This window comes from Pongo abelii, chromosome 5 (assembly GCF_028885655.2).
Source record: "Pongo abelii isolate AG06213 chromosome 5, NHGRI_mPonAbe1-v2.0_pri, whole genome shotgun sequence".
NCBI lineage: Eukaryota > Metazoa > Chordata > Mammalia > Primates > Hominidae > Pongo > Pongo abelii.
This window is the reverse complement of record NC_071990.2, coordinates 26,870,491-26,884,415: the sequence shown is the minus strand read 5'-3', so window position 1 is coordinate 26,884,415 and position 13,925 is coordinate 26,870,491. Positions and strand designations below refer to the sequence as shown.

The 13,925-nt window shown below is 42.3% G+C and overlaps 1 long non-coding RNA gene and 2 other non-coding genes across 3 annotated transcripts; 2 read left to right on the top strand and 1 right to left on the bottom strand.

Annotated features, from left to right (window-relative positions):
• Positions 1 to 8: 8 nt before the first annotated feature.
• TRNAI-AAU (transfer RNA isoleucine (anticodon AAU)) lies at positions 9 to 82 on the bottom strand. Its single transcript has one exon. It is a non-coding gene; the product is annotated as a tRNA-Ile (tRNA).
• Positions 67 to 12,130, top strand: LOC129060160 (uncharacterized). Its single transcript, XR_008526631.1, has 4 exons — positions 67 to 558; positions 6,809 to 6,899; positions 9,037 to 9,164; positions 11,811 to 12,130. It is a non-coding gene; the product is annotated as an uncharacterized LOC129060160 (long non-coding RNA).
• TRNAA-AGC (transfer RNA alanine (anticodon AGC)) lies at positions 9,485 to 9,557 on the top strand. Its single transcript has one exon. It is a non-coding gene; the product is annotated as a tRNA-Ala (tRNA).
• Positions 12,131 to 13,925: the final 1,795 nt, after the last annotated feature.

Sequence of the window (13,925 nt, the reverse complement as noted above, 5' to 3'; positions counted from 1 at the left end):
GGAGCCCGTGGCCCGTACGGGGATCGAACCCGCGACCTTGGCGTTATTAGCACCACGCTCTAACCAACTGAGCTAACCGGCCCCGCCGGCAGCAGGGGGCCCTACCCCTCTTGAGAAGTTTAAAGGCGAACGTTATTCCAATCACCAAAGAAACTTTTCTGAAGTTCTCGGAGCTGGAAAGAACCTACGATCTTTGCTAACTTCTTTAGGTTCCTCGGCAAATTTCTTCTAACCCTGAAATTTCGGTTAAAATACAACGCTGCGGAAGGAAAGTTCAAATGTCACCTGCTTCAGTGTTTCATGACAAGGGGTTTTAGTGACCACCCTTTTAAACGCAACGCCATCACCGTCCGCCGGTACTGTGGCCTGTCCCTATCACTCCTTTCTACTTTGCTTCGGTAGCTTCTGAGCGACCCGTGAAGAAATTGACGGAAAACGGAAGGAATTACCGCCAGTTCCTTTCCACGGGCCGTCAAGGCCAGTATAAGTCCCCACCCAGGCTCCTCTGCTCGTAACTTCTAGCACGATTCCCACTGTATTCGCCCATGTTTCCCAAAAGTGAGTATTTGATCCCTACCCCACCCCATTTTTAGCAAACTCAGGAAAACACTCTCATATTTCTATGTGAAAAGGACACTTTAGAGAAATACGTTCCATTACAGTCTTCGTGTTCGCATTGTATTTCTTCTCGATGAAACAGGTATAAGTCCATTGGTATTTTACGCACGACAAGACAACTTTGAAGCCCGACTCGTGACCTTTAGCTTAAGAAACACTCTCCGGGAGCTCTGCTGATCGCTGGGTCTTACGAGGTTGATGCCTTCTGTCCCAAAGAGAACTATTTCCCTGCGTGTTTCCGCCTGGCTGCCCACTTCTCCAGTAGAGAAACAGCTGTTCCTCGGGATTCATTTTTGGAAGTTCTTTGGGTCCTGGGTAATGGGGCCGCATCCTGTAGCGTCGACAAGGTGGTTGAATACGCAGAACACCCACAGTACCCAGGGACTAATAAATAGCTCAATAGATACGTTTCGAATAACTGAATAAAGGAAGTCTCAACCAACCCCCTTGCCGTATTACAGATGGTCCACCTCTCTGCCTAGACTATTGTGCTAATGTCCTGTTCCTTCTCCCGGCTTTTGAACTAGATTCTCACCTCTCTCTAATCCATCTTTCGCGGGGCTGGCCTGTCTTTCCGCCTCATTTCTGAAATTCTATCCATTGCCGCCTCTGTGCAAACCGACTCCGGTTAATACTTCACTCGGTATGGCTCCCCTCTTCCGCACTTTGCACTGCGAGAAATGCCCTTCCTTGAGGCAGCTGGAGGCCTCCTCCTCCCGAGAGCTTAATTGTGGACACAGCCTTCAGTAGAGGCGAAAAGGAAAGAAGGCTGGGAGACAATCGGGGAAAAACACACATCTTTTGTCTGGTTTGAAAGCTGGAGCCCGAAAACGGGAGCGAAAGGAACAAGAAAAAAACACGCTCCGGAAGTGTCTGAGATTGCCGCGGCCATAAAGCAGAGCACTAACCGCGGTATTCATAGGGGAGGGGAGCAAGGCTCCACCCCCGGGCCTGTGCCCACGGACCTAGGTGAGGACGCGCACTCCTTCCTCCGCGCCGAAATGTTGCATTTCCCAAGACCACCCTGGCCCGCCACGCCCCCATCCTGTGCCTATAAAAACTCCCGAGACCCTAGTGGGCACTGACACAAGCGGCTGCACGTGAAGAGGGACACACCGGCGGGAGAACACAGAACACCCACCCTCTCTTTAGTCACCCTGGAGGCCTCGGAGGAGGCGGTTTCAGTGATCCGTGAAGAGACCCTGAGTCTTTTACATCCCGGAGAATGACAAGAGAGCACGTACCTGGGCGACGTTTACTTTCTGGGATTTCGGGAGATGCGGTTTTCTGCACGCCAGGGGGCCAAGCCTGAGACGTAGATGGACGGCAGGGATAGGAGCTCTCTCCGCGCCACAAACGCCCCTGCTCATACCTGGGTTCCTTGATTTTCCTGCCTATATAACCGAGCCTCCCATGGCCGGGCTCTGAGCTCTCATTCTGCGGACTGGGACAAAGGGGTTAACTGTGATGCGCTTTGTATAACCCCAGGATTCTGCACTTGCCCAAGGGCGAGGCGCAAATCCAAAACCACGCACAACTGAACACCGACATCAGCTGAGTCCTGAGTGTCTCACGACATAAAATCCCTACGATTTTAACAAGAGTTGTATTTGTGCTAGCACTGTTACTGACAAACGCATGTCAGATCCCATCTGTCTTTAGCTCAATGTGTGACGTTAGACACGTCGTTTTGCTCGTCAACTTTCTTATTTGGAAAGAAAACAAGTGTTCTAGATTTGCAGAGGGCCTTTTCAGAGCTAGGTTCCAGTAGCTATACTGTAAGTTGATCTCTTGGGCAGTCCTGTTGGAGAGGAAAGAGGGCAAATTGAGAAATGAACAAACAGAGAAGTTGCAAAAGCCCTGTGACTTACAGCACAGGACAAGTCTACAAACCCTGCCATGCCACACTAAGCTCAAATTGTTTTAACACCAGCTTACTCAGACCCGATGATCCAAGATAAGACCAAAGCCAAACGGATCCAGCAACTCTGCGCAGATCTTCATGTTCCAGCAGCTAAGTTCCACTGAATAAACCTATGATTCGCCTAGTTTAGAAATTCTGGCCGTGCGCGGTGGCTCACGTCTGTAATCCCAGCACTTTCGGAGGCCGAGGCGGGCGGATCACAAGGTCAGGAGATCGAGACCATCCTGGCTAACACGGTGAAACTCCGTCTCTACTAAAAATACAAAAAAAATTAGCCGGGCGTGGTGGCGGGCGCCTGTAGTCCCAGCTACTCGGGAGGCTGAGGCAGGAGAATGGCGTGAACCCGGGAGGCGGAGCTTGCAGTGAGCCGAGATCGCGCCACTGCACTCCAGCCGGGACTCCGTCTCAAAAAAAAAAAAAAAAAAAGAAAAGAAATTCTGTCCAGTCCCTCCTGAGAAGGACCTTACTAACTTTCCCCCTAAAACTGTCCTATGAGTAGCTCCAGTCCCCAAACCCTTTAAATTCTGGTCTCTGACTCACCCTTGTTTTAGTCGGTACTGGGGCTCCATAGAGGTGGGGCTCTTTGCTCAGCAAGTTTAATAAATCCAAGGTAGTAGAATCAGTTTGTTTTCTTGGTCGTCTTTTTTTTGAGGGAGTGGGTCTTCTAAATGTTGATTCCGATCTCTGCCTATGGATATTTATAAATAAATAGATATTTGCACTCCATCATTATGTGGAACTAAAAGTGTTAAATTTAACTATCTAATTACCTCTAAAATAACCACTAAATTCAACGATCTGAAACTTATCTAATTAGTTCCACATCCTGGAATGAAGGGATGTAATAGGTAGTAACAGGTCTCAGTCTCTAATGGAGACATAATCACACAGACACCAGATGAAAGATGAGTAAAGTGGAAAGCAATAAGTAGAACAATAATTTGCTCTATGCTATGATTTTTGGAGTGAAGCAAGAAAATTAATCAAGGAAACAAAGAAGAAATCCAAGACGTAGTAGTGTTGGATTTGCATTTTTGTCATATGACACTACTTCTATTCTACAGGATTCACTTGGTCTCCATCTGACCTCCTCAGAGTAGACTGCTCTTTCCCAATCACTCCTGCAATTACCCTAGGAGATCTGTGATCCTAACGTAAGGAAGAGTTTTAAATTTACTTCTAAGTACACCTGCATGATGCCATTAGTCAGGGCAGGGTAGCTGAACAAACTCAGCTCTGAATCCTTTAAGCAGAGGTAATAATTACTGATACTCTATTTAATCGGATTCTGAACATGATGTGCCACTTTTCCTTTTGAGTCTGAAGTGACACCAGCCATTTTCACAGTTTCTTCCACTAAGAGGTCCTGGGAGAAAAGTGATAAAGGTAGATTCAAGAATGGTTAGTTCGATAAGAGAAATATAAAGGCAAGTATCTTTTTCACTCAGTTCACCTTGGTTCTCAGAGTGGGTCTATATAAAGAAATGGAACATGCTTCTGCTAATTAATATTCAGGCAGAAAAAGTCATGAATTCCACTACAAACCCATGTCCCTTCTTCCGAAGACATGACAAATTGATGAGGGTATTTTTTCTTCTGTCGGTAAAACGAAGTCTGGGATATAGTTTGCAATATTAGCAGTGCCATAGTGCAGAATTTCTCATAATTAACACTTTTTACTTGAATACATAAGAAAATAGAATTGGAATGTAAAGTTAATAAATTAATCATGTTATAAACAATATGAACATAGAAGCAAAAATTGCATGGTCTTTGGCATGCAGTCTTTGATTTGGGGGATGCATTTTTTTTCTATTGCTATCAGGAAGAAAGAACAGAAACAGTTCATATTCACATGGAATAGACAAAAGTATGCATTTATGTTCTTACTCCAGAGGTATATCAAGTCCCCTGATTTTTCATAATCTACTCCAAAGAGAATTGAACTGTCTAGACTATCAGCAAAACATTAGTACACTGTATTGATAGTATCATTTAAATCTTCAATGAGCAAGAAAGTGTCAAGTAAGTTATAGATTTTGTTAAGCCCCGCCTGCTCCAGAGGGTGGGAGAGAAACACAGAAACCATTCATCGACCTGGTTCGTGAATGAAAGTTTTTAGGATCTGTGAAATTCTGAGACATTTCCTCCAAAGTAAAGACTCACTGTTGCATCTCAAAGCTCCCGTCACTTAGAAGAGAGCACTGTGCTCACCATATTTCTTTGAGCTGTGAAAGCGGCGCGTCCCACACTTGGAGACCCTTCTCTGACACATTTACCAACAGATACTGAATTAAAATATTAACAAATTGAATCCAGCATTATCTATAAAGCATAATGCACCACGAGTTAGGGGAGATTGCCTCGGGAATAAAAAATTAGTTAAGCATTGAAAAGTCAAGTAAATGTAATATACCACATTAACAAAACAAAAAATACATGTAATCATCTCACTAGATGCAGAAGAAATATTGGACCAAATTTGCCATTCGTTCGTGGTGTTTAAAAAATATCTCAGTAAACTAAGAATAGAAGGAAAATTCCTCAGATGAATAATGGGCATTTAAGAAATTCCTACAACTAGCAACATAGTTAATAGTGGAAGAATAAATATGTACCCTTTAATATTGGAGAAAAGTGCAAAATATCTGTTCTTACTACTTCTACATTTTACTGAAAGTCCTAGCTAGTGCCAGAAAGTAAGGAACGCATGAATGAAGAATAAATGGCATACTCACTTTAGAATAAGAAAAATATATTCATTTGCAAACAACATGATCAGATACACAAAAAATCCTAATGCATCTACAAAAATAAGCATTATAAGTAAATGCAGCTATGTCACAGATTACAATATACAAAAATTAATTGTATTTCTATGTACTAGCATCAACAAAAATGGAAAATTAAATTACCATTTTCAATAGGTTTAAAACAAATGAAATATTTAGAGATAAACTTGTCAACGTGCACAAGACTTGTACCTAGAAATCTACAAAAGATGGCTGAGAAAGACTCAGGAAAACCTGAATAATTGGTGTTGTTTGCCATATTTACAGATTGAAAAATGTAATATTATTAAGATATCATTTTTTTTTCCTCTGAGTTGGTCTATAGATTTACTACAATCCCAACAAATATCCCAGCAGGAGATTCTGTTTTGTTTTGTTTTGTTTGTTTGTTTGTTTGTTTGTTTGTTGTTACAGAAATTGACAAGCTTATTCTGAAGGACCTAGAGTAACCTAAATAATTAGGAAAAGAAAAACAAAGTTAGAGGACTTACACCAAGTGATGTCAAGACTTATTATAAAGCTAAGGTAATCAAAATAATGTGGTATTGTCTCAAGGATACTTACACAGATTGATGGAATAGAATAGATAGTCCAGAAATAGACCAACGTATGTGGTCAACTGATTTATGACAGAGGTAAAATGTTATTTAATGAGTTTTTTAAACAAATGGTCCCAGGCAACTGAGTATGGAAAAAATGATTCCCTACCCTTACTTCACATCCTATACAACAATTAAATCAAAATGGTTTATATACGTAAAGCTTAACATTAAAGATATCAAACTTGTAGAAGAAAAGAAGTCTGCACATATTTGACGTAGGCAAAGCTTTTTCAGAAGGGACCAGAAAAGCATGAGCCCTTACAAAAAAAGATACACTGAATTTCATAAAATATTAAAATGCTGTTTCTTTGAAAGACAATATTAAGAAAATGAAAAGGCAAGACATAGACTTGAAATTTAATATATGTTATATGCACACATAGTTGTTATAAAACATATGTGTTATAGGTACACATATAACAAAGGACTTTTATGGAGAATATAAAACACATTTTAGAACTCAGTGATACAAACACTCAGTAAGGATAAGGGCAAAAAACTTGAGCAGGCATTTCACAGAATAAGATGCTTATATGGCCAATAGGCACACTAAAAGATGTTCAACAACATTCATCAGTACAAAAATGCAAATTAAACCTATCAAGGATTAATAGGTAACAACAGATCTCAACTCCCCTGAACGGAGAAACAATTAGTAATACAGATATTAGATAAGTTACTTGAAGGATCAATCGATGAAAAGATACTTGGGCTTATTTCCAGGTTTGTGTTCTTAAAAAGTGATGCATTCAACAGAGCATTTGAGGTAACTGCTAATTAGGGACGCTACTTCCTTCTCTTTCATCTAATGGGAGAGTGAAATCAGATTAGAACTAGAGCTTTCCTAATGAGATCTTTTCTCTCTTTCTCAGGATCCCGACTCAGATTGAAAAAGCAGAGGATGGTCACTGCCTTCCAGGTCTGAGGCTGTCTCCCAGAAACTTCGTTCCTGGCTTCGCCTTGGTAGGGAAGTTCCCGGAGGTGTTTGAAAACCTGGAAACTTAAGTGGGACATGGAACGATATTTGTGTCCCGGTTATAAAAACAGGCAGAAAAGATAAACGTGACGTGGGGAAATTAGCTCAAGCGGTAGAGCGCTTGCTTAGCATGCAAGGGGTAGCAGGATCGACGCCTGCATTCTCCAGCTTCCTTTAATCCCTAGGCTACCAATGGTATGTGGTAAATGCTTTCAGCGGACTTACCGCTCTTTGTTTAACTCAGTGTCATCTTGTTATGTACATCTTTTTTTTTTTTTTTTTAAGGAAATGATACATAGTATTCCATGCAAAAGCAAAAAAGGAAGCGATTAGTCACAAACGAGTTTCGCCAATATAGGTTTTGGGGCTTCAGCTCGAAGTTAATACAATGTATTTTCGTGGGGAAATGAAACTTTAGCGTTTTGGGTACAAAATACGAGAAGCAGCCTGGAAATAGTGTCAGGAGGCAAAAGCAGGAGACTTGAATGTGCCAACCTTTTGCTTTTATTCACATTGACAACACATGGTCAGGTAGAGGATGAAAACGTGTCTTCTATCAGATTACCTGAGAATTGGCCAGGTTCCCACCTGCACTTATACTCCTTCCTTACCTCTCTCCTGTGTAGGTAAGAGAGGTAAGGAAAGAGTATAAGTGAAGGTGGGAGCTAGCATATTAACTCTAGTGGTCGGATACACTCTCACTAAGAAAAGTGACCTTTATTCCTTCTATTCATCTCTCTGAAAGCTCGTTCTGACAAAAATGTGCTCAAAATAAATTGGGACCTAGGTCTTCCTCTAATTTCCAAGATGAGCCAAAATGTAAAAAAATGTATTTTTGAAATTGCAACACTATCCCCTATTTAAAGAAACTACATGAGGCTCTGTATTAACAACACATATGTTGACTAGCTCAACTGGCCCAAGCAGAGCTCAGAATGCTGGAGAGAGTGGTCTTTGGATAGATGACTCCAGGAAGCTCTTGTAGGTCCCTGGGACGTGCTCCTCTTTCCATCCTTCTTTCTTTCCCATCACTCAAATCTCTCTCTGACACCATTTGACTTCTCAGCATTGCCCTTTGTTAATCGTAATAGAAAGACAATGTTATTGATTACATGTTTTTCTATTTTATTTTCTTATTCATAAATGACCTCAAAAATGAATGTCGTAAATAATAAACATGTTGTTGAATTTTTGTCCCATAGGAGCAGCCTCTTTCATTCTCAGGATGTGCACTCCTAATAAACTGGGACCGTGAAGGAGGGACCTGAAGCTGCCCCAAACCACCTGCAGTTCCATGAAGGCCATGCCTCCACCCACTAATCACTCTGAAAGTAGTGCCCCTCCACTCTTCCCCAACCACATTTCCTTTCCAGGCAAAAACATTTCTATGGGTTTGTTAGACCCTAGCTTCTAATCCTTTCTTCAGTCTTTACTGATCTGAAGCCACTCTCTCCTTTGAGGCGTCTAAATTATCTGCATAGCCTTTCTCCATTCAGCAAATTTTCATTAGGCAAAAATCCTACTCGATGCTAGTTATACTCAGAGTAAAATGACTATGTTCCTGTCTTAAATGAGAATTCTTCACAGGTGGAAAGCAGATTCGGAATCCACTACAACTCCAAGGCAGTGGAGCTAATGTAGCCTCCCCTGGGCTACAGGGGAAGGCTTCTTCTGTGGGCCTGGGAATTGAAGAACTAGACAGGCATAAGAAGGGCAAGTGTGGTGCCCAATGGAGCAAGAGAAAGGGGGAGGAAGGTGACAGGGAAGGGAAATGGCAGGAGAAGCACCTACACAGCAGACACTGTATAGCCTGCATCTGTTTTTCCTTTTGGCTGAGAGATCCCTGAGCTCTGTGGTGACAATTTTCCATAATTTTTCATATAAAAAATGAAGATTATAAGCTATTTCTAGGCATTTTACCTGCATTACTATTAATATGTGTACAGCATCTAAAATAGGGCCTAGACGACAATTGCACAGTACTATTACTTGTTATTGTTGTGGCACTTTCTATGTGGATCACTGGCCTCATCCACTGTGCCTGGTGCTGAAGAAGTGCTTCAGGAATGAATCCACAGATTGAGATGAAAATTCTCAAGCTTTCTCTTTCTCAACTCTTCCAAGGTTCTCCATCACTTTCGGAGTCCTACAGGAGGAAAGTGCTATTGAAGATGCGGCGCGTATGGCGTGAAGTTCTGGGGCTGGGAGAAGCTGCCCCACTACTTCCGGGCGGCCTTGCCTGCGGGGAGCAGGTGAGGATCACAACTCTAGAGTGGGCTGGAATAGCTGTGCCCGCAAGCCAGGCAGCTCCGGGTGGTGCTTCTCCAACTGGAACGTGCTCTCTACTTCCGAGAGATGAAGAAGGCGAAATTGGGAAGTGGGGAGAGAGGTCTCCCTCATGACCTATTTTGGAAATCCCTATTCTTCACACTCTCAGGCTCATAGAACTTTGCCCAAGGCAGTATCTGAGAAGCTCCTCCCTCAATCTTGTCCTGCCAGGAGTTTGGCGACCCAAAGTACCGGCAGGCCCCTGATAACCAGGAAAATAGGTGGGGTGCGGCGTGGCCCCAGTGGGGAATTAGCTCAGGCGGTAGAGCGCTCGCTTAGCATGCGAGAGGTAGCGGGATCGACGCCCGCATTCTCCAGTTCCTTGGCTGGTTTATGTCTCTTGGTTTGTATACCCCGTTCTTTCTCCTGTTGGCAACGTCGGTGCTTCTTACCTGGGAGAAGATCAGAGGAACCTGCCCCCTCCCTGGAGCACGTGTTTTACTGCTCCCCATATAAGAGTCTTGTTGCCCCTGCTTCCACCCTCCCTTCTTTTCCACTCCTGCCACAGGTTTGGCACTTCTAGCTACTCAGGTCTCAATGCAAATTTCCCGTCTTTAGACAAGTACAGCTAGAAGTGATGCCCACACGATCTCTCAGTTCCTACTACATCTTCACAAATATCGTCTCCTCCAGAAAGTATGTCTTTAAGTTATTGGTTTGTTTTTCTCTCCCTTAGAGTGGGAGCTTCCTGAGTACCGAAACGCTGTCTATGTACACTGTGTTCAACTCACTTCATCCCCAAATGTAGAGTTAAAGTTCTGTAAAATACGGTTACTGCCTTGAACAGATAAGGAAACAGGGAGATCAAACACAGAGCAATACTTAAAAACATTATCCTGCCACATTTCTCAAATCTTAATAATAGCATTCACTAATGTTTTTGGTTTTTCTTTGTGCTTTCTCCATATCCTCTTATTATTATTACTTTTTAACATTTGACTGACCATTTTACACTTTTTTTTCAAATGACCAATCAGATTTTGCAATTTTCTAGTTAATTCCTGTGTTTCCTTCACCATTCTATTTTCTGTTTTTTTGTTTTGTTTTGTTTTGTTTTTTCGGGCTGCTGATGCTTCTTCTTCTTCTTCTTCTTCTTCTTCTTCTTCTTCTTCTTCTTCTTCTTCTTCTTCCTCCTCCTCCTCCTCCTCCTCCTCCTCCTCCTCCTCCTCCTCCTCCTCCTCCTCCTCCTCCTCCTCCTCCTCCTCCTCCTCCTCCTCCTCCTCCTCCTCCTCCTCCTCCTCCTCCTCCTCCTCCTCCTCCTCCTCCTCCTCCTCCTCCTCCTCCTCCTCCTCCTCCTCCTCTTCTTCTTCTTCTTACTTCTTATATTTAATGCACTGATTTATTCTAATGTTTTGTAACTTGGGTATTAAAAGGTATACTTTAAAATTAGAAAGCAGTTTCTACAGAATCCTTAGAAATATGTCATTATAAGTCCCCATTTTCATTATATTCTAAGGAGTTTGAAGATATACTTTTGATTCTTTTCTAAACTGTGCATTCGAGAATTAATCTCTTCTTGTTTACTTTTATGTTCATTCTTTCAATGTTATTTTCTAATTTTTGTGTATCATTTTATTTATCAACACATAAATATATACATTCACATAAGTATACGAGTTATATACACACGTATTTATGAATGGCAGCTGAACCACACATTAGTGCTAATACTGGTGACTAAAAGTTGGAGAACCAGATATTATGTACCTCATAAAGCGAAGCAATGGAAAGTGCACAAACCCACCCATCAGATTGTCTTGTTAAAAGATTTGAAGCTGAATCTAAGTGAGCCTCTACTTGTAACTACCAGTCTACAAGAAATAGAGTAGATTAAGAAACATGTCAAGGGGCAGGAAATAGATACAATGAAATAAATACAACATAGAGGTGTTTCTAAGGATAAAAGGCCCAGTTCCTTCAACAATTAATGGCATTAACTCTTTATGATACTATAATGGTAAATATATGTCATTATACATTTGTTAAAAAAAAAAAAAAAAACCAGTATGTATAACACAAAGAGCAAACTGTAATGTAAACTGCGGACTTCAGTTAACAATAATGTATTAATAATTACTGGTTTACCAGTTGTAACAAGTGTACCATACTGATGCAAGATGTCAATAATAGGGAAAATTTTAAGAGAGGGAGAGTGATGGAGTTTATGGAAATTCTATCTACTCTGATCAATTTTTCTTTAAACCCAGAACTTCTCTAAAAAATAATGTCTATCAATTTTAAAAAATAATATCCATAAAAGAAAGACCAGGGACCTTTTATGGATGAACAGAGTCTTAAAAAACATAAAAATCTGTAGATTTTGCTTTATTATTTATAATCAGCCATTAAGAGAAATTTTTTTTGTATGGGTGACAATCAGAAAAAAAAGTTAATATTAGATCATATTTATGATCTATTACCAATTTGTTAACAAGTACATACACACATGCAAACACGGCCCTAAAATTTCCTAGTTCTCTCAAGCTATTGATTTCATCCTTATCTCTGCTGCTGAGTTCAAGAAAGTGAAATGTGTAATGGGTATCTCTCCTTTCCAATCTTCCTTCCAGTTCACAACCTAGTGTTGTCCACTTGCATGGGATGTTTCTTTTCCATCACAATGCTCTGAGATAACTAAGTCAAGGGAAGTTTGTGCAGCCCTCCAGACCCTCCAGATTTCAAAGGAAAGCCCACCGCTGCTGGTCTGGGGGAGCTGATGGCCTATTCATGGATGAGATGGACTAGGGACAGTGGGAAGCATAATGGACCAACAGCATTGTTGGAGGGGACTGGGTGAGGAAGCAGGAGCCTCAACAACACTCCCCAGTTACTGCGTGAACACTGTCTCCAGAGGGGTCTTGTAGCATCAAAAATTAAAGCTAAATGTTGATTTCTTTCTGGTAATTATTTTGTTCAGCAACCTGGAAAAACGAACAAAAATTATCTCATTCCCTGTCCTATCTAAAGTCTGAAATATTTAATTAAAATGATAAAACTTTAAAAAAGTGCTTTATTAGGCCAGGCTCGGTGGGAGGCCGAGGCGGGGGTGGGGGAAAATCACTGGAGGCCAGGAGTTTGAGACCAGCCTGGCCAAGATGGCGAAACCCCGTCTCTACTAAAAATACAAAATTAGCTGGGCGTGGTAGTGCACGCCTGTAATCCCAGCTACTCGGGAGGCTGAGGCAGGAGAACCGCTTGAACCTGGAAGGTGGAGGTTACAGTGAACCGACATCGCACCACTGCACTCTCAAAAAAAAAAAAAAAAAAAAAAAAGTCTTTATTGAAAGTTTTAAACTTAAAAGTGCTCTCACATATAAATAAATCATTTTCTCTATATACATGGTTTTTGCCAGTATACATGTCTAGACACCCTAGGGAATGGTGGTGCCGTGGTGTGAACATGGAGTCTGGAATGGCCAGCCCCAAAACCTCCTCTTCATCAACTGTTGACTCATCAACAGTCAGTCAGTAATCATAACTTCCTTAAAATACAAGAGCCGCAGAACATTCCGGGATGTCTGTGCTAATTAATCTGGCAGTTCCTACTGTGTCTTGCCCCAGGTGTGACGTGCTCTCTTCCGTGAAATTAGTAACTACAAACTGTAATGGGAGCAAGGCAATTGATTGCCTCCGCACTCTTGCCCAAAGCGTTCTCTGAGATGTTTGGTAGTTATTTGGGTCCTTACTTGACCTTCGTGGCCTTAAAACAAAGGGAACACGGCATGTGTGAATCTGAAAGACTTGTGATAATTTTCTCATTTCCTCCAGGCTGTGTGCATCACTCTGAGTTTGCGGAGGGAACAGCCCTTTTTCAGAGCCCCCTCATGTCCAGAGTATCATCCTCAGAATGTGGGGCTTGGGCTCAATTTGAAGAGGATGTGAGGGAGAGCCAAAATGCAGGGATTGTCCCACAGTGCAGTCCTGCTTTGTAAATCCCTTCCTCTGACTAGCTTGATTTTAGGCTCTGAGAATGGATGGGGTGGGATTGCTTTTCAGTACTTTCTGCTGAGACATGTTTGTATATCCATTTCTATCTCAAGGAGCCTCTATAACAAAAGAGAAAAAACTGTCTCGGGTTCTGTGTGTGGCACATGAGTTTGAAGGATTTCTGAGGCTATTGTTCGGGACTGGCGTTACAGATGAAATATAGATTCAGGACCAGTGACGATGGGATCCTTGGCAGGCGGATATAACGCCTCGTTAAGGCCAGACTGCCCACCACTCTCCTTCTTTCTCTCTTTCCGAATTCATTTTCTATAAATTCCGCTGGGTATCAGAACCTTCCTTCGGCTGACTGGCGCTTCGCAATCTCCTCTCCAAGCCCGGATCTGTTCCCCAAAATTCTCTCGTTCATGCTTCTAGCTTCTCTTATTAGCTTCTCTAGGTTCGCGTCATCGGCTTTCCTTGTTTCCTAGGTTGAATCCCCAGTTCCAAGCGGCTCCTGTAACAGGGAGCGGGAGCCCACCCTCCCACACGCCGTGTAGCACTCTGCGTCTCTGAGAAGAAAGTGACCACCCCAGCCCAGCACAGATTTTCTTCGTCTTTGAGCACCTGCTCGGAGTTCCCGCCCCTCGTCGCTCCTTGGTTTTTCCTCATCGCCTACATACAGTCTGTTGGATGTCGGTCAAGGTATCGCCAGCCCCTGCCATGGGAACCATTTGGGGAAAAACAGATCCGATTTATTA